Source organism: Phyllobates terribilis, unplaced genomic scaffold (genome assembly GCF_046119375.1).
Source record: "Phyllobates terribilis strain yellow unplaced genomic scaffold, ASM4611937v1 Scaffold_1__5_contigs__length_1240528914, whole genome shotgun sequence".
Classification (NCBI taxonomy): domain Eukaryota; kingdom Metazoa; phylum Chordata; class Amphibia; order Anura; family Dendrobatidae; genus Phyllobates; species Phyllobates terribilis.
In genome coordinates, this window is record NW_027362761.1 from 758,222,333 (window position 1) to 758,242,396 (window position 20,064).

A 20,064-nucleotide genomic window follows, 5' to 3' on the forward strand; every position below is an offset into this window, starting at 1 on the left:
ATCAAGTTTAAAAATGCTTTGGAACTCTTCCATTGTTCTCGGAATTCCGCTGAAGTTTAACAATGCTTTGGAACTCTTCGATTGATCTCTGAATTCTGCTGAAGTTTATAAATGCTTTGCAACTCTTCTATTGTTCTCAGAATTACGCTGAAGTTTAAAAATGCTTTGAAACTCTTCCATTGTTCACGGAATTCCGCTGAAGTTTAAAAATGCTTTGCAACTCTTCCATTGTTCTACGAATTCCCCTGAAGTATAACAATGCTTTGGAACTCTTCCATTGTTCTCGGTATTCTGCTTAAGTTTAAAAATGCTTTGGAACTCTTCCATTGTTCTCGGAATTCCGCTGATGTTTAACAATGCTTTGGAACTCTTCCATTGTTCTCGGTATTCCGCTGAAGTTTAAAAATGCTTTAGAACTCTTCCATTGTTCTCGGAATTCAGCTGAAGTTTAACAATGCTTTGAAACTCTTCGATTGATCTCTGAATTCTGCTGAAGTTTATAAATGCTTTGGAACTCTTCCATTGTTCTCGGTATTCTGCTGAAGTTTAAAAATGCTTTGGAACTCTTCCATTTTTCTCAGAATTCCGCTGAAGTTTAAAAATGCTTTGGAACTCTGCCTTTGTACTCGGAATTCCGCTGAAGATTAAAAATGCTTTGGAACTCTTCTATTATTTTCGAAATTCATCTGAAGTTAAAAATGCTTTGGAACTCTTCCATTGTTCTCAGAATTCCGTTGAACTTAAAAATGCTTTAGAACTCTTCCATTGTTCTTGGAATTTTGCTGACGTTTATAAATGCTTTGGAACTCTAACATTGTTCTCGGCATTCCGATGATGTTTATCAATGCTTTGGAACTCTAACATTGTTCTCGGCATTCCGATGATGTTTATCAATGCTTTGGAACTTTTCAATTGTTCAGGGAATTCCGCTGAAGGTTAAAAATGCTTTGGAACTCTTCCATTGTTCTCGGAATTCCGCTGATGTTGAACAATGCTTTTGAACTCTTCCATTGTTCTCAGTATTCTGCTGAAGTTTAAAAATGCTTTGGAACTCTTCCATTATACTCAGAATTCCGATGAAGTTTAAAAATGCTTTGGAACTCTTCCATCGTTCTCGGAATTCCGCTGATGTTTAACAATGCTTTGGAACTCTTCCATTGTTCACCGAATTCCGCTGAAGTTTAAAAATGCTTTGGAACTCTTCCATTGTTCTCGGAATTCCGCTGATATTTAACAATGCTTTGGAACTCTTCCATTGTTCACGGAATTTTGCTGAAGTTTAAAAATGCTTTGGAACTATTCCATTAGTCTCGGAATTCCGATGAAGTTTAAAAATGCTTTGGAACTCTTCCATTGTTCTCAGAATTCCGCTGATGTTTAACAATGCTTTGGAACTCTTCCATTGTTCACGGAATTCCGCTGAAGTTTAAAAATGCTTTGGAACTCTTCCATTGTTCTCGGAATTCCGCTGATATTTAACAATGCTTTGGAACTCTTCCATTGTTCACGGAATTTTGCTGAAGTTTAAAAATGCTTTGGAACTATTCCATTAGTCTCGGAATTCCGATGAAGTTTAAAAATGCTTTGGAACTCTTCCATTGTTCTCGGAATTCCGCTGATGTTTAACAATGCTTTGGAACTCTTCCATTGTTCTCGGTATTCCGCTGTAGTTTAAAAATGCTTTAGAACTCTTCCATTTTTCTCGGAATTCTGCTGAAGTTTAACAATGCTTTGGAACTCTTCTATTGTTCTCAGAATTACGCTGAAGTTTAAAAATGCTTTGGAACTCTTCCATTGTTCTCGGAATTCCGCTGAAGTTTAAAAATGCTATGTCACTCTTCCATTGTTCTCGGAATTCCGATGAAGTATAAAAATGCTTTGGAACTCTTCCATCGTTCAGGGAATTCCTCGGAAGTTTAAAAATGCTTTGGAACTCTTCCATTGTTCTCAGAATTCCGCTGAAGTTGAAAAATGCTTTAGAACTCTTCCATTGTTCACGGAATTCCGCTGAAGTTTAACAATGCTTTGGAACTCTTACATTGTTCTCGGAATTCCGCTGAAATTTAACAATGCTATGGAACTCTTCCATTGTTCTCGGTATTCCGCTGAATGTTAAAAATGCTTTAGAACTCTTCCATTGTTCTCGGAATTCCGCTGTAGTTTAACAATGCTTTGGAACTCTTCCATTGATCTCTGAATTCTGCTGAAGTTTAAAAATGCTATGAAACTTTTCCATTGTTCTCGGAATTCAGCTGAAGTGTAAAAATGCTATGAAACTTTTCCATTATTCTCGGAATTCCGCTGAAGTGTAAAAATGCTTTGGAAATCTTCCATTGTTCATGGAATTTCGCTGAAGTTTAAAAATGCTTTGGAACTCTTCCATTGTTCTTGGAATTCCGCTGATGTTTAAAAGTGCTTTGGAACTCTTCCATTGTTCTCGGAAATCCGCTGATGTTTAACAATGCTTTGGAACTCATCCATTGTTCTCGGATTTCCGCTGTAATTTAAAAATGCTTTTGAACTCTTCCATTGTTCTCGGAATTCCGCTGAAGATGAAAAATTCTTTGGAACTCTTCCATTGTTCTCGGAATTCCACTGAAGTATAAAAATGCTTTGGAACTCTTCCATTGTTCTCGGAATTCTGCTCATGTTTATCAATGCTTTGGAACTCTTCGACCGTTCTCGGAATTATGCTGAAGTTTAAAAATGCTTTGGAACTCTTCCATTGTTCTCGGAATTCCGCTGATATTTAACAATGCTTTGGAACTCTTCCATTGTTCAGGGAATTCCGCTGAAGTTTAAAAATGCTATGGCACTCTTCCATTATTCTCGGAATTCCGCTGAAGTGTAAAAATGCTTTGGAACTCTTCCTTTGTTCATGGAATTTCGCTGAAGTTTAAAAATGCTTTGGAACTCTTCCATTGTTCTCGGAATTCCGCTGATGTTTAACAATGCTTTGGAACTCTTTCATTGTTCTCGGAATTCCGCTGAAATATAAAAATGCTTTGGAACTCTTCCATTATTCAGGGAATTCCGCTGAAGTGTAAAAATGCTTTGGAACTCGTCCGTTGTTCAGGGAATTCCGCTGAAGTTTAAAAATGCTTTGGAACTCTTCCATTGTTCAGGGAATTCCGCTGAAGTTTAAAAATGCTTTGGAACTCTTCCATTGTTCTCGGAATTCAGCTGAAGTTTAACAATGCTTTGAAACTTTTCCATTGTTCTCAGAATTCCGCTGAAGTTTAAAAATACTTTGGAACTCTTCCATTGTTCACGGAATTCCGCTGAAGTTTAACAATGCTTTGGAACTCTTACATTGTTCTCGGAATTCCGCTGAAGTTTAACAATGCTTTGGAACTCTTCCATTGTTCTCGGTATTCCGCTGAAGGTTAAAAATGCTTTAGAACTCTTCCATTGTTTTCGGAATTCCGCTGTAGTTTAACAATGCTTTGGAACTCTTCCATTGATCTCTGAATTCTGCTGAAGTATATAAATGCTTCGGAACTCTTCTATTGTTCTCAGAATTCCGCTGAAGTTTAAAAATGCTTTGGAACTCTTCCATTGTTCTCGGAATTCAGCTGAAGTTTAAAAATGCTATGGAACTTTTCCATTATTCTCGGAATTCTGCTGAAGTTTAAAAATGCTTTGGAACTCTTCCATTGTTCTTGGAATTCCGCTGATGTTTAACAATGCTTTGGAACTCTTCCATTGTTCTCGGAAATCAGCTGATGTTCAACAATGCTTTGGAACTCTTCCATTGTTCTCGGAATTCCGCTGATGTTGAACAATGCTTTGGAACTCTTCCATTGTTCTCATAATTCCGCTGAAGTTTAACGATGCTTTGGAACTCTACCATTGTTCTCGGTATTCCGCTGAAGTATAAAAATGCTTTGGAACTCTTCCATTGTTCAGGGAATTCCGCTGAAGTGTAAAAATGCTTTGGAACTCTTCCATTGTTCATGGAATTTCTCTGAAGTTTAAAAATGCTTTGGAACTCTTCTATTGTTCTCGGAATTCCGCTGAAGTATAAAAATGCTTTGGAACTCTTCCATTGTTCAGGGAATTCCGCTGAAGTTTAAAAATGCTTTGGAACTCTTCCATTGTTCTCGGAATTCCGCTGAAGTTTAACAATGCTTTGAAACTTTTCCATTGTTCTCAGAATTCCGCTGAAGTTTAAAAATGCTTTGGAACTCTTCCATTGTTCACAGAATTCTGCTGATGTTTAAAAATGCATTGGAACTCTTCCATTGTTCTCGTTATTCCGCTGTAGTTTAACAATGCTTTGGAACTCTTCCATTGTTCTCGTTATTCCGCTGTAGTTTAACAATGCTTTGGAACTCTTCCATTGATCTCTGAATTCTGCTGAAGTTTAAAAATGCTTTGGAACTCATCCATTGTTCTACGAATTCCCCTGAAGTATAACAATGCTTAGGAACTCTTCCATTGTTCTCGGTATTCTGCTGAAGTTTAAAAATGCTTTGGAACTCTTCCATTGTTCTCAGAATTCTGCTGAAGTTTAAAAATACTTTGGAACTCTGCCTTTGTACTCGGAATTCCGCTGAAGATTAAAAATGCTTTGGAACTCTTCTATTATTTTCGGAATTCCGCTGAAGTTAAAAATGCTTTGGAACTCTTCCATTGCTCTCAGAATTCCGCTGAAGTTAAAATTGCTTTGGAACTCATCCATAGTTCTCGGAATTTCGCTGAAGTTTAAAAATGCTTTGGAACTCTTCCATTGTTCATGGAATTCCGCTGAAGTTTAAAAATGATTTGGAACGCTTCCATTGTTCTCGGAATTCCGCTCATGTTTTTCAATGCATTGGAACTCTTCCATTGTTCTCGGAATTATGCTGAAGTTTAAAAATGCTTTGGAACTCTTCCATTGTTCTTGGAATTCCACTGATGTTTAACAATGCTTTGGAACTCTAACATTGTTCTCAGCATTCCGATGATCTTTATCAATGCTTTGGAACTTTTCCATTGTTCACGGAATTCCGCTGAAGGTTAAAAATGCTTTGGAACTTTTCCATTGTTCTCAGAATTCCGATGAAGTTTAAAAATGCTTTGGAACTCTTCCATTGTTCACGGAATTCCGCTGAAGGTTAAAAATGCTTTGACACTCTTCCATTGTTCTCGGAATTCCGCTGATATTTAACAATGCTTTGGAACTCTTCCATTGTTCACGGAATTTTGCTGAAGTTTAAAAATGCTTTGGAACTATTCCATTAGTCTCGGAATTCCGATGAAGTTTAAAAATGCTTTGGAACTCTTCCATTGTTCACGGAATTCCGCTGAAGTTTAACAATGCTTTGGAACTCTTACATTGTTCTCGGAATTCCGCTGAAGTTTAACAATGCTTTGGAACTCTTCCATTGTTCTCGGTATTCCGCTGAAGGTTAAAAATGCTTTAGAACTCTTCCATTGTTCTCGGAATTCCGCTGTAGTTTAACAATGCTTTGGAACTCTTCCATTGATCTCTGAATTCTGCTGAAGTATATAAATGCTTCGGAACTCTTCTATTGTTCTCAGAATTCCGCTGAAGTTTAAAAATGCTTTGGAACTCTTCCATTGTTCTCAGAATTCAGCTGAAGTTTAAAAATGCTATGGAACTTTTCCATTATTCTCGGAATTCTGCTGAAGTGTAAAAATGCTTTGGAACTCTTCCATTGTTCATGGAATTTCGCTGAAGTTTAAAAATGCTTTGGAACTCTTCCATTGTTCTTGGAATTCCGCTGATGTTTAACAATGCTTTGGAACTCTTCCATTGTTCTCGGAAATCAGCTGATGTTCAACAATGCTTTGGAACTCTTCCATTGTTCTCGTAATTCCGCTGATGTTGAACAATGCTTTGGAACTCTTCCATTGTTCACGGAATTCCGCTGAAGTTTAAAAATGCTTTGGAACTCTTCCATTGTTCATGGAATTCCGCTGAAGTTTAAAAATGATTTGGAACTCTTCCATTGTTCATGGAATTCCGCTGAAGTTTAAAAATGATTTGGAACGCTTCCATTGTTCTCGGAATTCCGCTCATGTTTTTCAATGCATTGGAACTCTTCCATTGTTCTCGGAATTATGCTGAAGTTTAAAAATGCTTTGGAACTCTTCCATTGTTCTTGGAATTCCACTGATGTTTAACAATGCTTTGGAACTCTAACATTGTTCTCAGCATTCCGATGATGTTTATCAATGCTTTGGAACTTTTCCATTGTTCACGGAATTCCGCTGAAGGTTAAAAATGCTTTGGAACTCTTCCATTGTTCTCAGAATTCTGATGAAGTTTAAAAATGCTTTGGAACTCTTCCATTGTTCTCCGAATTCCGCTGATGTTTAACAATGCTTTGGAACTCTTCCATTGTTCACGGAATTCCGCTGAAGGTTAAAAATGCTTTGGAACTCTTCCATTGTTCTCGGAATTCCGCTGATATTTAACAATGCTTTGGAACTCTTCCATTGTTCACGGAATTTTGCTGAAGTTTAAAAATGCTTTGGAACTATTCCATTAGTCTCGGAATTCCGATGAAATTTAAAAATGCTTTGGAACTCTTCCATTGTTCTCGGAATTCCACTAATGTTTAACAATGCTTTGGAACTCTTCCATTGTTCTCGGTATTCCGCTGAAGTTTAAAAATGCTTTAGAACTCTTCCATTGTTCTCGGAATTCCGCTGAAGTTTAACAATGCTTTGGAACTCTTCGATTGATCTCTGAATTCTGCTGAAGTTTATAAATGCTTTGGAACTCTTCTATTGTTCTCAGAATTGGGAGTTCTGTGGAAACTGTTTGGGTAAGAATACAAGGAGAGAACAACGGAAAGGACACCATTGTAGGCATTTACTACAGGCCACCTGGGCAAGCTGAAGATATGGATGAACTCTTTATGTATCAAATGACCAAGTTCTCAAAAAAATATGGCGTAGTGGTCATGGGAGATTTCAACTATCCAGACATTTGTTGGGAATCTCTCTCAAGTAAAACTAACAGGTCAAGCAAATTCTTATCCTCTCTTGCTGACAACTTTATCTTCCAAAAGGTAGGGGAGAAAACAAGGGGATCTGCTACTTTGGATCTAATCTGTAACGGGTCTGGGAGGCGGAACCTCTGAGCTACTATACAAGGGGGCGGTCCTTGTAAGGGAGCGGGTGGCGACCAGGGAAGACGGGCAGGAAGTCACAGCAGGTGACCGGGACAGTCTCTGAGTGAACGGGCTGGAGGTCACGGCAAGTGACCGGGGCAGTCTCTAAGTTCACTAAGTACCCTATATTTATTATGCAACTTTGCTTTACATTTATATATAATTTATATATAATGATGGTAGGGTATGAGATATATTTTTGTCTTTTGTAGGTTTTGCTTCTTTTTGCTAGTGTGAACATGCTCCTATTTCTTGCATGTCTACCATCTTAGACCTCAGTTCACATTGCTTGGTTTTTTGTCTTGTTTGCATTCTGTGCAATTTAAGGGTGTGGCATCCCCTTTGTTGAGCTGATTAGTGTATATGTAGCTTATCACGGGCCTAGGTGGTCTGGAGTTGGGACCCGGTCCTATTTGTCTACCCTTTTATATGCATTACTTCAACTTTGATATACAGTAAGGTTTTTAATATAGGCAGTATAGGTACCGTCCCAATTTAGGGTCACCTTGCCGCTGGTGGAACGGCTTGTATACTTTTTTTGATCAAAAATAGTTCACTAAGTACCCTATATTTATTATGCAACTTTGCTTTACATTTATATATAATGATGGTAGGGTATGAGATATATTTTTGTCTTTTGTAGGTTTTGCTTCTTTTTGCTAGTGTGAACATGCTCCTATTTCTTGCATGTCTACCATCTTAGACCTCAGTTCACATTGCTTGGTTTTTGTCTTGTTTGCATTCTGTGCAATTTAAGGGTGTGGCATCCCCTTTGTTGAGCTGATTAGTGTATATGTAGCTTACCACGGGCCTAGGTGGTCTGGAGTTGGGACCCGGTCCTATTTGTCTACCCTTTTATATGCATTACTTCAACTTTGATATACAGTAAGGTTTTTAATATAGGCAGTATAGGTACCGTCCCAATTTAGGGTCACCTTGCCGCTGGTGGGACGGCTTGTATACTTTTTTTGATCAAAAATAGTTCACTAAGTACCCTATATTTATTATGCAACTTTGCTTTACATTTATATATAATGATGGTAGGGTATGAGATATATTTTTGTCTTTTGTAGGTTTTGCTTCTTTTTGCTAGTGTGAACATGCTCCTATTTCTTGCATGTCTACCATCTTAGACCTCAGTTCACATTGCTTGGTTTTTTGTCTTGTTTGCATTCTGTGCAATTTAAGGGTGTGGCATCCCCTTTGTTGAGCTGATTAGTGTATATGTAGCTTACCACGGGCCTAGGTGGTCTGGAGTTGGGACCCGGTCCTATTTGTCTACCCTTTTATATGCATTACTTCAACTTTGATATACAGTAAGGTTTTTAATATAGGCAGTATAGGTACCGTCCCAATTTAGGGTCACCTTGCCGCTGGTGGGACGGTTTGTATACTTTTTTTGATCAAAAACAGTTCACTATGTACCCTATATTTATTATGCAACTTTGCTTTACATTTATATATAATGATGGTAGGGTATGAGATATATTTTTGTCTTTTGTAGGTTTTGCTTCTTTTTGCTAGTGTGAACATGCTCCTATTTCTTGCATGTCTACCATCTTAGACCTCAGTTCACATTGCTTGGTTTTTTGTCTTGTTTGCATTCTGTGCAATTTAAGGGTGTGGCATCCCCTTTGTTGAGCTGATTAGTGTATATGTAGCTTACCACGGGCCTAGGTGGTCTGGAGTTGGGACCCGGTCCTATTTGTCTACCCTTTTATATGCATTACTTCAACTTTGATATACAGTAAGGTTTTTAATATAGGCAGTATAGGTACCGTCCCAATTTAGGGTCACCTTGCCGCTGGTGGGACGGCTTGTATACTTTTTTTGATCAAAAATAGTTCACTAAGTACCCTATATTTATTATGCAACTTTGCTTTACATTTATATATAATGATGGTAGGGTATGAGATATATTTTTGTCTTTTGTAGGTTTTGCTTCTTTTTGCTAGTGTGAACATGCTCCTATTTCTTGCATGTCTACCATCTTAGACCTCAGTTCACATTGCTTGGTTTTTTGTCTTGTTTGCATTCTGTGCAATTTAAGGGTGTGGCATCCCCTTTGTTGAGCTGATTAGTGTATATGTAGCTTACCACGGGCCTAGGTGGTCTGGAGTTGGGACCCGGTCCTATTTGTCTACCCTTTTATATGCATTACTTCAACTTTGATATACAGTAAGGTTTTTAATATAGGCAGTATAGGTACCGTCCCAATTTAGGGTCACCTTGCCGCTGGTGGGACGGCTTGTATACTTTTTTTGATCAAAAATAGTTCACTAAGTACCCTATATTTATTATGCAACTTTGCTTTACATTTATATATAATGATGGTAGGGTATGAGATATATTTTTGTCTTTTGTAGGTTTTGCTTCTTTTTGCTAGTGTGAACATGCTCCTATTTCTTGCATGTCTACCATCTTAGACCTCAGTTCACATTGCTTGGTTTTTTGTCTTGTTTGCATTCTGTGCAATTTAAGGGTGTGGCATCCCCTTTGTTGAGCTGATTAGTGTATATGTAGCTTACCACGGGCCTAGGTGGTCTGGAGTTGGGACCCGGTCCTATTTGTCTACCCTTTTATATGCATTACTTCAACTTTGATATACAGTAAGGTTTTTAATATAGGCAGTATAGGTACCGTCCCAATTTAGGGTCACCTTGCCGCTGGTGGGACGGCTTGTATACTTTTTTTGATCAAAAATAGTTCACTAAGTACCCTATATTTATTATGCAACTTTGCTTTACATTTATATATAATGATGGTAGGGTATGAGATATATTTTTGTCTTTTGTAGGTTTTGCTTCTTTTTGCTAGTGTGAACATGCTCCTATTTCTTGCATGTCTACCATCTTAGACCTCAGTTCACATTGCTTGGTTTTCTGGATGAACGGGCAGATGGTCACGGCAAGTGACCGGGGCAGTCTCTGATTGAACGGGCAGATGGTCACGGCAAGTGACCGGGGCAGTCTTGAATGAACGGGCAGATGGTCACGGCAAGTGACCGGGGCAGTCTCTGAATGAACGGGCAGATGGTCACGGCAAGTGACCGGGGCAGACTCTGGGTAAAGGGTTGGTACGACCTGTGGCGGCGGATGATAGACGTGAGCTCCCAGGTGAGCAGGCGAGAGTCTCTGGATGAACGGGTGATCATAGCATGTGACGGCGGAGCCTCCAGGAAGACCAACAGACAGGCGGCAGATGAGCGCTCCTAGGTGAGCGGGCAGAAGTCTCTGGACAGGCGGGTGGTCACAGCACGTGACGGCAGAGCCTCCAGGTAGGCTAGCAGACAGGCAGCAGATGAGCGCTCCCAGTGAGCGGGCAGGAGTCACTGGACAGGCAGGTGGTCACAGCACGTGACGGCGGAGCCTCCAGGTAGGCTAGCAGGCAGGTAGCAGATGTGTGCTCCCAGGTGAGCAGGCAAGCTGGTCCATAGACAGACTGACAGGAGTTGGAAGGCAGACCGTCGGACCTCAGGCAAGCAGGCAGGTGGCTGAAGTGCGCTCCCAGGTGAGCGGACAGGCTGGTCCTTAGACAGACTGACAGGAGTAGTAAGGCAGACCGTCGGACCTCAGACTAGCAGGCAGGTAGCAGATAATCAGGCAGGAATAAGACAGCAAGCTGGCAGGAATCTGGCAGGTAACTGGCAACGGGACCTGAGGGCTGAAGCAGAGTAGTGAACAGTGCAACAACATTGCTCGGGCACCTCCATTTTGGAGGAGGTGCCTTATATATGGTGAAGTCCTCCGGCCATTGGCCGGGGACTCCTTAGGACGGCGCGCGCGGCCCCTTTAAGAGGGAGGGAGAGCGCGCGCGCCCTAAGCACAGTGGCCGGGAAGGAGCGCGCGCTGCCAGCAGAGCGGGAGGAGGACGCCGGGCACGGAGCAGAGAGGTGAGGGGAACAGCGTCCCTGCCTAGCAGAGGGCAGGGACGCCGGCGCTACAGTACCCCCCCCTTTAGGCCCCCCCTTTTTTAGGCCAGACAGAAATTTAGCTAGGATAAGAGGGGCATGGATGTTCTCCCGGGGCTCCCACGTTCTCTCCTCAGGACCAAACCCCTTCCAATCTACTAGAAAAAAGGTCTTTCCTCTTACCCTTTTGGTGGCAAGAATGTTCTCTACCTCAAACTCGTCCTCAGCAGAAACCGGAGCAGGAGGCGTACCTGTAGACTTGGAAAAAGAGTTAAGTACCACAGGTTTGAGGAGAGATACATGGAAGGAGTTAGGGATCCGTAAGTTGGCCGGGAGTTTCAATTTATAGGCCACCGGGTTGATCTGACTGATGACCTCCAGAGGACCGATGAACCGAGGCCCTAACTTGTAAGTAGAGATGAGCGTTGTTCTACTCGAACTGTTCGCCAATCTCAAATTCGAGCTGTTTTGGGCGGTGTTCGAGCCGGTCGGCGAACACGAACAATTTGAGAAAAATTCGGCTGTTCGAGGTTATGTTCGATAACTGTTCGTGCACCAAAATCATAACTGGATTTTTTCTCAGTAATGATGAAAATTAATGTTAATACGCAGTTTGAGTGTACAGCGGGGCTGGGGGAGGGGCAGGGGATGGATCTCTGCAGGAACAATGAAGATCTCCATTTTTTTTTCTCTTTCCCGCATTTGCAGTGGGGAGGTGCAATCTGTCAGCCTATCAGCAGCGCACACACAGAGCGAAGTGCTTTTTTTCACACAAGCAAGGGCATGTGTGATTGGCAGTGTATGTCACATGTCCTTGCCCTATAAGACCAAGCCATTTTCCCCGTCGCCACCATTTTCTCACTGCTGCAGCTGCGTGTTAGACGGCACCGCTGTTGCTGTGTGCGCTATACCTTGTTAATTTCAAGCCAATTTTCGCACAAATATACAGATAGCTTGGGAGTAGGGAATAGTTGTGATTGCAGTCCTTTTAAGGACTAGGTTACAGCATTTCCTACAACTTTTATCAGGCAGGTCTGTGCTCTTAAATAGATAGATTGTGGGAGTAAAGACTAATTGTAATTGGAGTCCTTTTCAGGACTAGGTTACATCAGTTCCTATCAGTTTTTGCCAGGCAGGTCTGTGCCAGTGCTGTGCAAGTTTTTTTCACAGCATTTGGCTGAATCTAGCAAAGCTAATCCTTTTTGGCCTGTTGCAGAGTGTGTTAGTCAGTGGAGTAGCCTATCTGTGTTGCAAGATATACCACCTGTGTATAGAATACCAATTTTTTTACTGCACCTAGTGAAGTAAAATCTTTTGGGCATAGCATCATTCTATTAGTCCATCTATACTGACCTCCATCAGGTTGCAAACTGAATATAATTTTTTTCTGCATCTAGCTCTGAAAAAATATTTGGGCTTCTAGCAGTGTGTGGGACTTGGTCTATTAGTCCATCTATACTGACCTCCATCAGGTTGCAAATTAAAAATTATTTTTTTCTTCATTTAGCTCTGAAAAAATATTTGGGCTTCTAGCAGTGTGTGGGACTTGTTCTATTAGTCCTTCTATACTGACCTCCAGCAGGTTGCAAATTGAATATAATTTTTTTCTGCATCTAGCTCTGAAAAAATATTTGGGCTTCTAGCGGTGTGTGGGACTTGGTCTATTAGTCCATCTATACTGACCTCCATCAGGTTGCAAATTAAAAATAATTTTTTTCTGCATCTAGCTCTGAAAAAATATTTGGGCTTCTAGCAGTGTGTGGGACTTGGTCTATTAGTCCATCTATACTGACCTCCATCAGGTTGCAAATTAAAAATAATTTTTTTCTTCATTTATCTCTGAAAAAATATTTGGGCTTCTAGCAGTGTGTGGGACTTGTTCTATTAGTCCATCTATACTGACCTCCATCAGGTTGCAAATTAAAAATAATTTTTTTCTGCATCTAGCTCTGAAAAAATATTTGGGCTTCTAGCAGTGTGTGGGACTTGGTCTATTAGTCCATCTATACTGACCTCCATCAGGTTGCAAATTAAAAATAATTTTTTTCTGCATCTAGCTCTGAAAAAATATTTGGGCTTCTAGCAGTGTGTGGGACTTGGTCTATTAGTCCATCTATACTGACCTCCATCAGGTTGCAAATTGAATAAAAAAAATTTCTGCATCTAGCTCTGAAAAAATATTTGGGCTTCTAGCAGTGTGTGGGACTTGTTCTATTAGTCCTTCTATACTGACCTCCAGCAGGTTGCAAATTGAATATAATTTTTTTCTGCATCTAGCTCTGAAAAAATATTTGGGCTTCTAGCGGTGTGTGGGACTTGGTCTATTAGTCCATCTATACTGACCTCCATCAGGTTGCAAATTAAAAATAATTTTTTTCTGCATCTAGCTCTGAAAAAATATTTGGGCTTCTAGCAGTGTGTGGGACTTGGTCTATTAGTCCATCTATACTGACCTCCATCAGGTTGCAAATTAAAAATAATTTTTTTCTGCATCTAGCTCTGAAAAAATATTTGGGCTTCTAGCGGTGTGTGGGACTTGGTCTATTAGTCCATCTATACTGACCTCCATCAGGTTGCAAATTGAATAAAAAAATTTTCTGCATCTAGCTCTGAAAAAATATTTGGGCTTCTAGCGGTGTGTGGGACTTGGTCTATTAGTCCATCTATACTGACCTCCATCAGGTTGCAAATTAAAAATAATTTTTTTCTGCATCTAGCTCTGAAAAAATATTTGGGCTTCTAGCAGTGTGTGGGACTTGGTCTATTAGTCCATCTATACTGACCTCCATCAGGTTGCAAATTAAAAATAATTTTTTTCTGCATCTAGCTCTGAAAAAATATTTGGGCTTCTAGCAGTGTGTGGGACTTGGTCTATTAGTCCATCTATACTGACCTCCATCAGGTTGCAAATTAAAAATAATTTTTTTCTTCATTTAGCTCTGAAAAAATATTTGGGCTTCTAGCAGTGTGTGGGACTTGTTCTATTAGTCCTTCTATACTGACCTCCAGCAGGTTGCAAATTGAATATAATTTTTTTCTGCATCTAGCTCTGAAAAAATATTTGGGCTTCTAGCGGTGTGTGGGACTTGGTCTATTAGTCCATCTATACTGACCTCCATCAGGTTGCAAATTAAAAATAATTTTTTTCTGCATCTAGCTCTGAAAAAATATTTGGGCTTCTAGCGGTGTGTGGGACTTGGTCTATTAGTCCATCTATACTGACCTCCATCAGGTTGCAAATTAAAAATAATTTTTTTCTGCATCTAGCTCTGAAAAACTATTTGGGCTTCTAGCAGTGTGTGGGACTTGGTCTATTAGTCCATCTATACTGACCTCCATCAGGTTGCAAATTGAATAAAAAAATTTTCTGCATCTAGCTCTGAAAAAATATTTGGGCTTCTAGCGGTGTGTGGGACTTGGTCTATTAGTCCATCTATACTGACCTCCATCAGGTTGCAAATTAAAAATAATTTTTTTCTGCATCTAACCCAGCCAATAGTTTTGGCCTAATACCACAGTTTGGCCACTCAGCTCTGCTCGGTTACCATCCATTGTTTTTTTGTGCAAACAACTCCAGAGTTGTGAATTAGTTAACCACCAAAATGAGTGGAAAAAGGCCTGCTGCTGGTGGAAAGGGGAATAGGCGTGTTGGGAAGGGGAAAAAAGGTTGTGTCCGTGGGGTAGGTGCAGAAGAAAGACCATCTTCCAGCCAAACTAAAATGTCTACTTCTTTTAGCGGACAATGTGATAAGATCCCTTTCTTACGGCCACGCCAATTGCTACAAATTCCAGATGAGGCACAAAAACAGCAGGTGCTTCAACGGATATCAAGTGCTCCTTTAAGTGGGCTCTCCTCCACATCAACTTCAACATCACAAATACTCCAGTCCTCAAAGGTGTCACCCAAATCGCACTTGCTTCCTCACAGCTCCCAAATCTCCAGCTGCCCGTCTGAGTATGAGGTAGAACAGATGGTTGAGTCTGCAGAGCTGTTTACTCATACTATAGCCTGGGAATCAGAGGTCGACTCCAGCGCTTCTGTGAATCCAGACGAGGAAATGATCTGCACTGATGCCCAGAATCTTTATGAGTCGGATCCAGGACCAGACGCAGAAGGTTCTGACCATAATGTAGACCCTCATTCCCAAACTGTAACTCCTGTTGGTGGAGACAATGAGGAAGACGATGATAAGACTCAAATACCTGATTGGAGCGACAACTTTAGTTTTTTGTCAGGGCAGGAACAGGTTGGCTCTGAGGACGACAGGTGTGATAACGCACAGGGTGATGATGATGTCGGAGATCCCACTTACTGTCAACCCACAGTCAGCCAAGAGATGAGGTCAGCAGAGGAGGTGGAGGAAGATGCTAGTGACGACGAGGTCAGGTTGCGCCTTCCTGGACAGAGACGTAGTACTGGAAGCACGTCAACAACTGCATCCTCAAACACAACTCTGCCTCTCACCACAAGTCGTGGTGGCTCTTCAGGTCGCATGGGTGCTAAGCCTTGCATAGCCTGGGCATTTTTTCAGATCGATAAAGATGACCCAACTCGTGTTATCTGTAACATTTGTCAGCAAAAGCTAAGTAGAGGCCAAAAAATACATAGTTTGAGTACTTCATGCATGAACCGGCACATGGACATGAAGCATAAGTTGCAGTGGGAAGCTCAGTGTGCTACAATGCGGTCTAGCCGGCCGGGCCAACCACCGTCTGCCATATCTTGTGCATCCGCGGCCTCTTCATCCTCTGTGACTGGGGGGACAGCAGTCACACCTGTTTTGGGGCACAGACCTGCCACCTCTTTACCCGCAACAGCCAGCGTGATTGGCAGGTCATCATTTTCTTTGGAGGTGGTAACACCAGCTGGTCTTGAGCGCTATCCGACATCGATAGCACCACCTTTGGATCAAGGCAACCTAACATGTCCGCCTGCATCTTCCTCACAGACCGGCAGTTTGCCGGGGACACCCTTATCAACCCCGTCTAAGCACAATAGCCAGCCCTCGGTCCCTCAGATGTGGACAAGTAAAAGACCATTTCCTCCTAGCCATGAGAAAGCTAAGAGGTTGAATTTCACCATCTGCAAGCTCTTGGCTACAGAAATGCTGCCTTTCCGCCTGGTGGACACAGAGGATTTTCGAGACCTTATGTCCGTCGCAGTGCCCCAGTACCAGATGCCCAGTCGGCACTACTTCTCAAAGAAAGGTGTGCCTGCGCTCCACCAGCATGTCGCACACAACATCACCGCTTCTTTGAGAAACTCTGTGTGTGACAGGGTGCATTTCACCACAGACACTTGGACGAGTAGGCATGGACAGGGGCGTTACATGTCGCTGACTGGGCACTGGGTAACTATGGTGACAGCAGGACAAGGGGCTGCTGTCCAAGTCTTGCCGTCCCCACGAGTTGTGCGTCAATCCTCTTTATGTCATTTTTCCTCCACTGCTTCTGCCTCCTCAACCTCCTCTCGGTCTTCCACCTGCACCCAAAGCCTGTCTGGTCATGCCACAAGCTTTCTAACTGCGCAGAAGGGATCCTGCACACCTCCTTACTATGCTGGCAGTAGGGCTCAACGTCATCAGGCGGTTTTTACATTGAAATGTCTGGGAAATGTGAGTCACACAGCTGAGGAGTTGTGGTCAGCTCTGGAGAACCAATTTCATGAATGGTTGTCTCCACTGGACCTGAAACCAGGGAAGGCCGTGTGCGACAATGCTGCAAACCTGGGTGCGGCCCTTCGCCGGGGCAATGTCACACACGTGCCTTGTATGGCTCACGTGTTGAACCTGGTTGTCCAGCAATTTTTAGCCCACTATCCCAGACTAGATGGCCTTCTGCAGAGGGCACGGTCGCTGTGTGCTCACTTCCGCCGTTCGCATCCCGCAGCTCAGCGACTTACATCTCTACAGAAGTCGTTGGGCCTGCCACTTCACCGGCTAAAATGCGATGTGCCTACCCGGTGGAATTCAACTCTGCACATGTTGCAGCGACTGTGGCAGCACCGACAAGCCCTGGTGCAATACGTTCTGACGTATAGCCTGGGCCAACGAGATTCAGAGGTGGGGCAAATCACGCTGGAGGAGTGGTCTCAGATCAGGGACCTATGCACCCTTCTGCACAGTTTTGAAATGGCGACGAAGATGTTTAGTGCTGACGATGCCATTATCAGCATGACTATTCCGGTGATTTACATGCTGGAGCACATGTTAAACAGAATTCGGAGTCAGGTGGTGGCACAAGAGGAGGTGGAGGAAGTAGAGGAGGAGGAGTTGTATGCGGAAGGGCTAACATCTGCAAGGTCCAGACGGTCGGCAGCACCAGGGCGGCAGGCATGTGAGGGTGGGGGAGATGATTTTACCAGGGCGCATGGTAGCAGCCAAACTAGTGAGGAAGGTGCAGGAGCCCAGGAAGAAGTGGAGGACGAACTGATGGAAGACTCATCAGATGAGGGAGACCTTGATCACATTTCTGTTGTGCGAGGTTGGGGGGAGAGGACAGAGGAAGGAAGCATGATTGTTACCTCGCCACCAACACAACAGGGACTTGGTGCTCCTGGATGCGCAACACACATGAGTGCCTTCTTGCTGCACTACCTGCAACATGACCCTCGAATTGTGAGAATTAGAAATAATCCTGACTACTGGGTTGCCACACTGTTAGATCCCCGGTACAAAAGTAAATTTGCAGAAATTATTCCTGCCATAGAAAGGGATGCACGCATGCAGGAGTATCAGCAGAGACTGTTGCAGAATCTTACATGTGCTTTTCCACAAAATACCAGTGGTGCACGTAGTGAATCTCACAGTTCCAACTTGCCAACCGTGGTCTGTATGGAATTGTTCAATAAAGGGCCCAAAATTAAGATAACATAGATGGGAGAGGTCTCTATGAATAGGAATTCCTAAGTATTTGATACCCTGTGAGGGCCAGGCAAAGGGAAAGTTGGACTGGATGGAATCCTATATGGATTTAGGGTGGGAGACATCGAGGGCCTCAGACTTCGCTGCATTGATTTTAAAATTTTACCATGTAACAAAGTGATCTATTTCAGCCATAACAGCAGGGATGGATATATGTGATTGAGTGATATATACTAGGACATCATCAGCAAATAGAGAGCACTTGTACTCGGTGCCTCCCACCTCAATCCACCTAATATTGGGGTTATGGCGAATTGATGAGAGCAGGTGCTCCGTCACTAGGATGTATAAGAGAGGGGACAGAGGACATCCCTGCCTTGTCCCATTGGTGATTGTGAAAGGTGATGAAAATGTTCTGACGCACCGCCTGGGCCTTGGGACACCCGGAGCCGGACCCTTTTTGGTGGATGCTGGTGGTTGTAGTCTTCGTGGCGGCGATCCGGTTCCGTGGCTCAGGGCGGTCAAACCAGTGGCGGAACTATTTATGTGGTTTTGATGTTTAAATGTCCGACTACGCCACCCGTGGATTGCGGTCAGAGTGAACCGCCGCTACAGGGCAGACCGCTAAGGCTGGTGTTGTGGGTGCAGCAGAGCGTAGCATAACTCCCCACGGGAGGAGTATAGCCTCAGGGCAGTGTATGCGGAGGATGGGGGTGATGGTGCAGGGCAGCAGCAGTAACGACACGGAGTCAGTGATGCAGTTCAGGGCCTTTACTCACAGTTCTTATTATCCAGACCACGTCTGCAGGTAACGGCTGCCCACGTCGTACTGTGCTCACCAGGTGAGGGGCTCAGACAACTCCCAGATAACTTTGGAGCGCTTCACAGGACCCCCTTTGTGTGTCCTTTGTCTGGCCTTTCTTACCAACACTTCTGTCCGGCTGCCTCGGGCCTCCTCTTGGTAAACTTGGCGCCAGTTTCCCTGACCCTATGTGGTGCCTTCCTAGCGGGTGGAGCAAGGGGCTGCGCCACATAAAATGTCAGAGCCTCCGGTTTCTAGCTGAGGGTCGTTTCCTGCCTCCACTAGTTCGGGGACCGGTCTCCCCCTTTGGCCTGACCCCTCCACGCAGGTGGATTCGGGCGTGCGGTGGCGACTCGCCCGTCCGCACCCCTGGGATCCCTTCATTCCTCGTTCCTGGAGCCTTCTCCGCTCCTCTTCCTTCCTTCTCCCTCTTGCAGGCCTGGGCCTCTGTTACTAGGCCCGCCTCCGGAGCAGAGCTCATGCAGAGCCCCTGCTCCCTGCCACTTCTGCTCAGACTTCTCTGCACTGAACTAAGATGGTGCCCACCTTTTATACTCCCTTCTCAATGCACCCAGGAACTGCTTCCTCCCTGCTCCTGCACTGCAGGGTTCCCCTTCCTCAGTGTTCCCTCCCCCCACTCCAGCCAGGGACAGGGACTGTCGTGCCCATCTCAGGGGCATATTGGTCGCCCTGCCCCACGGCAATGTGGTGTAATGCATGCAGGTGTCGGGTCCTGATCCACACTCCATCCTTATCTGAGAGTGAGATATCACACCTCTGGGTGAGGTGCAATACGTCTGTAGCAACCGAGCCCTCGGTGCTACAGTTCCATTTATCTTCAGCCTAGGTGACGTATTGTGATACAGGGCCGTGATTTTGGCTATAAAAGGGTCCCCTAGACCCCTACCCCAAGCTTTTTAAGAGAATCATATATGGCGTGCCAGGAGACTCTATGGAATGCTTTCTCAGCATCCAACGAGAGTATCTACTTACAAATTTTTAACTGCATCTAGCCCAGGAAATACTTTGTGCCTAGTAGCAGTGTCTGCTAGTCAGCGGATTATCCCGGCTGTTAAGCAAGCTACACCACCTGTAGTTTGGACACTTAATTTTTTCAAAGGAAATGCTTCGGGACCACGGGATACTTAGTGAAGAGCATCAGGAGGCACCCCAAGGCATAGGGGCTGGGACTGGCACTAGGATGCCTTGCGGTGGACAGCCGAGCTCGATCCTTATAAAAGCTTTTTAACTGCAGCAGCTTTAGTGGACGCTACTGGAGCTGGAATTACGCGGCTGCTGGCATGAGACTTGCCCTCCAATAGATCCTTGTAAATGGATTTAAAGTGTATTCATTCAAATTAG